This window comes from Hibiscus syriacus, unplaced genomic scaffold (assembly GCF_006381635.1).
Source record: "Hibiscus syriacus cultivar Baekdansim isolate YM2019G1 unplaced genomic scaffold, ASM638163v2 tig00117021_pilon, whole genome shotgun sequence".
Classification (NCBI taxonomy): domain Eukaryota; kingdom Viridiplantae; phylum Streptophyta; class Magnoliopsida; order Malvales; family Malvaceae; genus Hibiscus; species Hibiscus syriacus.
Window position 1 is genome coordinate 1,140,595 of NW_024063527.1, and position 6,934 is coordinate 1,147,528.

At 34.3% G+C, this 6,934-nt stretch overlaps 1 non-coding gene and 1 pseudogene across 1 annotated transcript; one reads left to right on the forward strand and one right to left on the reverse strand.

Annotated features, from left to right (window-relative positions):
- Positions 1-976: 976 nt before the first annotated feature.
- TRNAK-CUU lies at positions 977-1,049 on the forward strand. Its single transcript has one exon. It is a non-coding gene; the product is annotated as a tRNA-Lys (tRNA).
- A 2,746-nt stretch (positions 1,050-3,795) lies between these two features.
- Positions 3,796-6,072, reverse strand: LOC120195880 (annotated as a pseudogene).
- Positions 6,073-6,934: the final 862 nt, after the last annotated feature.

The window sequence follows — 6,934 nt, forward strand, 5'->3', positions numbered from 1 at the left end:
AACAATTCATTAAGTGATTAAAAATTAGGGTAAACTACACAAATGGGCTCATGACTATAATATATTATTTTATCGAGTCCCTTGACTATTAAAAGTTATAAAATGGTCACTCGGCTATAGGAAGCTGATTTGTTGAGTCTGTCGGCTATTAAATGTTATAAAATGATCACTCGACTATTCATGATGTTCCAACCTCGAATTTTTCCATTATAAAATTAACGATCTTCTGGGCTGGACTTCAACGTGCTAACTGATATATGATAGTCGTTTGAGATTACGAGATCGAATTTTATCATATACCTGCCAGTGGGTTAACATACAACTCAGACTGTCGTCAAAATTTAACAAAAAATGATGGTTTTAGAACATAATGAATAATCAGATACCCATAATTATGGATGTTAATCCAACAAATATCACATATACTAGTATCATCGTGACCCAATTAACAATTCCCTAATAATAAATAAAAATAACAATTATAAAAGGCATAAGTAGAACATAAAAGAAGATGACATTTGTTGAACAAACTCATGGATGTGAAGTATTTAATTTAAAGAAAATGTAAAGTTTACAATATTTTAGGGTAAAATGAAACGTAAGCGGAGATTTGAGTTGAAGAGATTGGTAGGCAGCCTATGGTTTCAACCACCCCATACAGCCCACTAATAATAAATTAAGTACTAAAATATTTGAGTACAAATTTCACCACCTTCGTTCATATTACATTTATAAATTGACCTTTAACATTGATTGGTTCACTGCTTGTCTTAATCCTGTTTGACGGAGTTGACCCCTTGAAATGGCTCAGTCAACCCGATTTGATTGGATGAGTAGTAAAGGCTAGAGAGGTTAGGTCTCTCTTAAACAGATATTGGGCTCCTATTTAATTTCGGGTTGGACTTAGGCTTGTTTAATAGACCGCTTAACCTTGCAGGTGTTTTCATGGGATTAGCTAAATGAATGGGTTACAATTGCCCGTCCAGCTCAGTTGGTAGAGCGCAAGACTCTTAATCTTGTGGTCGTGGGATCGAGTCTCACGGTGGGCATTTCATAATTGCCGGAGGTCTTCCACGGAAGTTACTCTCAACCTAGCGTTGGGGGCAACCTACTACCCTATCTCCCCCTTACCCCATTACATATGGGAATAGGGTCAGCTAATTAATGGGTTACGAAAACTCAAATTTGTGCTAGTTTTGTACATAGTATGAGAGTGGAACAAATCTTTAAGGTCATTGAAGCCAAAGCTTCTTCAACTTCGAAATAATATCAAGTTCCGATGGTATCATGAGCTTCCTCCCCGAATCCGATTGACAAGTTTCTATGTGGAGTTTCCAACACATGTTCACCAATGTGGTTTCAAGAGAATATCTCTGGAGATGTGATCTAAAACACTTGATATCCCCTTGAGAAGTCGCGACCTCTTGATATGATATCTAATAGATTCATTTGACCTATTATAGCTAAATCTACTATCAACCGACCATATATATTAAGACTATCAACTTACGAATAGCTATCATGATCCTACAACTGACTTCATATCTAACAGACTCACGTGACATACTATAGTCAATCGATTATACCCCTATAAATGAAATAATCAATAACACACCCAACCTCTTCCTAAAAACCTCTGCGATGTTCGTGTTTTTTCCGGCCAATATTTGTAGACCGAGATGTAAAACTTGCATTTATGGTCGAAGATCCCTCGGAGGACGATGTAGATAACTTGACGTGCTCTTCTCACTCATTTTACTCTTCATACAAGCGCCACAAACGAGAAGGCAACGTCTATATGCTGATGATGAAACTTTGAATAGGACAAAAGAGGGCAAAGAGAGTGGATTGGAAGCCCAAGAGGGTGAAGGGAGTACGAGGGAGACGTGGACATGTGATGAATGGCAAAGCCTGACAAAACATCGACACTTGGGGGTTTGAGACATTGCAAGGGACACTTGTTTACGTTTGTTTTGTAATCTACTTTCAACCAACAAAGCCGGACCCATCCTCATTTGGACCCTTTTCCCATTGTTGTTGCTCTATTTCACCAACTTATAACTGTTGGGTTAACATGTAAACCCACTCCAAAGATTTGACATTTAAAGAAAAGATTCCATGTTTTTAAATACACATTGATGTGGTACCAAATCAGTATTATCAGATCGAAATTTGTCTTTAATATTACTTAATAACTTCTTCATACACATCAATTAAGTCCATCAATTTTTGATGACTCGATATTAATGAACATCCAATTATGAGGTTGAGAAACTAATTTACAAATCTTTTTAGAGATTTGATCAATTAAGTCAATCAATTTTTAAAGACTCGATATTGGGTCGTGTCTTTTTAGAGTTCTATACAAAATAACATAATAAGATGTGAGATCAACTTTTTTATAAGTAAATTCAACTCTTATTTAATTGAAAAATGATTAAATACACAAAGACTCGAACTTGAGACTTTACTTAAGCGTTATCAAACTGTTTACCATTTGAACCTGTTGGTGTTACTCATATTCTTAGAACCTTCAACATATTATCATATTTTGAATCTCATTATATATTAGAATTTTAAATTTCGATGAGAGTTTTTAAAATTTATAACCTTAGATTTTAGAGTGAAAATGTGAATGCCATTTATTAGGTGAAAAATTTGAATTAGAATTTATTTAATACTTACGAATGTATATATCGTTCACGAGGGTGTAAATAAATATTTTTTATATAATATATAAATTATTTTAATTTATAAGCTCTTAAATAAATATGTTATTTACTTAGATCCGTTCAAATTCATGTCTTCTTTAATAATATAATCATAGTCATACTTCAAATAAGATTGAACCTATCGATGCAAGTATCTTAAAAATGAATTTCTAGGATTACACATTAATTGATCTTAGAAAAATAAAGAGACAAATAACATTAAATCTCATGTTAGAAGGCAAAGGTTATTGAATTTTATAAAATCCATCTCTTTGTAAAATTTTAGAAATTCGTCCCTAACATAAAATCTTATATCCATCCATAATTATTGATATCATAGTGAAATGACCTTAATTTGAGGGTGGATGGCAGTTTGACACCCTGAATGTGGGATGGGGATTGTGACATATGTTTCTGATTCCAAAGCTATCAATTGCAAGGGTGTTCAAGTCTAAGTTTTAGTTGAATTAATTGGTCGAATCGAATTTATTCGGTTAAACGGTTAATCATCGAAATTAGTTCAGTCGAGAAACAAATGATTTTTTCAATATAGGTTAATAGTTATGATTCGAAATCAATTAATTAATTGAATTAATAAAAATATATTAAATACATATTTTAAACTAAAACTCATCAAGGATTAAAACCCAACTATCTTTTAACTACATGAGACCAATTAAATTTTAACTCGAATAAAAAAAAACACTTATAGTAAACACAAATTAATCTAGCTAAAAAATTATAAAAAATTTAATGGTATTGAAGAGTTTGAGGTAATGTTAGTGACCGTTTCATTAGTTTTGAAATTTCAGTGCTGAAATAAAAAAATTATTTATACTTCAGTGACCACTAATGTAGTTTACACTTTAACATAGTAACCATTTTCAATACCAATTTTATTTGTCCTTTTTTGATCAATGAGATTAGATTTGATGTTAAAACATATTTATTATAAATTCAAAACTTATTTAAATCTTACAAAGTGTGTATCTAATCTGATTTATATTGTAATTATTCAAGGTTACTTCAACAGGTGTTTTTTTTTAAAGAAAAAAGGTTGCTTTTTCACCATGATTTTTCGCAATTTCTAATGGCCAAAAGTCTTGTAGATCCTCGCATTTCAACTCCGTAGTCTTTTACAATTGCAATTACAACAGAATCTGCAATACTTCCCCTTCTAAGGGACATTTATTGTTCAGGCATACCCTCTTTCCTTTGTTATGGAACATGATCAAACAATCAGGTAATAGAACAAAGGACCTGCGATTGACTGAGCACACATTTTCTCCTAATATCCAAACATGTATTCCATGACTTTGGTCCCCAGTGATTTCGTAGGGATTGCGATAGCTGTGCCTCCTGAATGGCGCGCATTGGAATTGCCATTTTGAAGATAGTAAGGGCGAGACAGCCGGAAATTGTTCAGCTCTGATGTTCTACTCGATGGTGGGGGCAGAGTCATGAATCCCTGATTGGTCACTCTTTCATTTAGGGCTTCACGTTGCATTGGATCCACTTGCTTCACACCAACGATTAGTGCCCCGTTAATTTGCATTCCGTTCTTTCTGAGAGCCTTCTGAGCATCAGACCGATTCTGCACCAGGAAGAAAGCAAACAGTTATATTTCGGGTTTCAGCAAAATCCATTCAGATATTTAGCCTATAACATTCCCGCTAGAACAAAGGAGATGATATATGTTTTAGATTCAACAGACATGTTGCAACTCGGACAACATAGAAATCTGGTTTTGAACTTGTTTTTCAGTCTACAGTTATCTTCTTCTGTATTAATCTCCAACTGGATTACATTCTTTTATCTTCATGATGTGTATTGATTTGGCAAGCATGGATCGAATGCAACAAATAAAGAACATGACATTAAAAACACAAATCTGCAATAATGGACCATAAAGATAGATAAGCAGAGCAGATTAAAACTTGTATTGGGAGAAAATAAGATTCACCAGATAAAGAACGTGCATCCAGTTGGCATCCCTTGGACCAGGAACATGCTTCAATATCACTCCACACTTTTCGAACTCTCGCAATACTAAATTTGTATCAGAGGGAGAAAATCTGGAAAGAAGCAAATATTTAAGTCATAGGTCTTGCATGGATATAAGAGCATGATCATACCATGAGTCTAACCCAACACATTGTTCTATTAAAAGAGAGAAACATGAAGAGATGTACCAAATCACCAATGAGGTGAAAAGGTTCAAATCTCAGCAGAGCTATATATCATCTAAATAATTACATTTTAACCAGGCATAAACGGGTCAAATTATGGCAATGTGAAAATGATAGAAAGGGGGCCAAAATGCAGAGAAGTGATCGGTCAAATAAATAAAAGCAAAAGTTAATCTAGCAGAATGAGGCACCAACACTACAAAACACAACAGAGGTCCACAAGACAAACATGTCAATTATTCAGTACAACATGAAAGTAAGGCGAAGCGTACCCATAAACTGTAACCCATTCTTCCTCATCCAGATTGCCTGTGGGTACAGAATTCCTTTGTATCTCAGGCCTAGCAACCTCCCTTGGAGGCGGAAGTGTGATCAAAGCGCCATGCTGAACCACACCCTCGACAGGAGAACCCTTTCCCTTCTCGTCCTGCTCACTACCACTTCTCGTTGTGGGTGACCACCAACTCGGACTCGTTGAGTTCTGCTGCCCATTAAGCACAGCAAATGAAGTGCTTGCCCCCGAGTTGATCTTTGCCGGAGTTGAAAAGTCACGTCCAGAACTTTTAACTGGACTTCTTGGGTCTGACTTGATTTTGGGAGACATAGGGTAATCCGGTATCCCAACTTCAGGAGAAAAATCCGATCGATCCTCCAAGGTGTACATAGGAGGAGGTGGAAGATCTGAACATCCAAAATTCTCCTCCCATAAAGCTAAGACGGCAGCTGCTTGACCCGGACTAGAGAACTTCCCTCTACGGGCAGAGACAGGTGATGCTAAATCCTGGAAAACAATGACTTTCTCCCCGATTTTGGAGTTGTATGAACCGCATTGCTCATTTCCTTTTGATAATCTGAGCACTTGACAAGAGAGTTCTGTATGCATATCAAGTCATTAGCTTTAACAAAACTTGATACACCAACTTAACTAGCCTATCTTTGATTCATTTTCAGTAAGCTTTATTATTTTTTCTTCAATTTCCCACACATACCATTTTTGCAGCTCAATTCCCTCAACAACGATAAAATATGGAATCAAACAGAGAGGACGAAGAAAAAAGAGAGTACCTTGAGTAGACTTAGAGGTCCGTCGGGGATTTCCCCCAAATTGAAAGGAGCTCTTCAAAATAACGGTGAAAGAAGATTGTCTTTGAAACCCTAAGCCCTGGATTCAATTTTCGTAAATATCCTTAAATTTCCCGATCATCTATTTAAATTGTGCTTTTATTCATTGGATAAACTACATAAATGACCACGTAACTATAGATCAAGTCGCGAAATAACCATCCTTTTCAAATTTGTGACAATAACACCACTGAACATTTAAATGGGTTTAAAACAGCCACATGCCGTTAACATTCAACGGGGTGTTTATGAAACAGTTAAAACTATTGGTATAATTAGGGAACATATCTTTGTAAAGTTACATATTTGCGTTTTTGTCACTATTCTTTTTTTTCTTTCATTTTGGTCACTACTTGTATATGATTTGTTTAATTGGAATTTCATTTAATCCAATTTGATCATGATTTTGTTTTTAATTTGTCTAATGCCTTAATTTGAGAATTAACTTTTAAATATTTTATTCTAGTCATGCATTAAATTTGTGGATTAAACCCCCTAAATTTAAAATTAATCAATTTGATTACCAAGATTAACTTTAATTCTTAATTTTTAATTAGGTCCTAATTTCAATTTAATTTAATAAATTTATTTTTCCAATCAAATTGTGACACATGTCACAATTTTATGATTATAATTTGAATATTTACTATAATATATATATATATGGGTTAGGATCCCTTACACAATGTAAAACGTTTTAATTTTACATAGATTTAGGACCATTAGATGAGCGAAAATAGATGGCTCAGGTTGACTCATTTTTTTCTCAAGTGAATATATTCACATATCCTACTGTTAATCTGAGTCATCTATTTTCACTCATCCAACAGTCATAAACTTGTGTAAAAGAGTTTTTCATTGTGTAACTAGATCCTGCTCCTATATATATATAATTTGAATATTAAATTATTT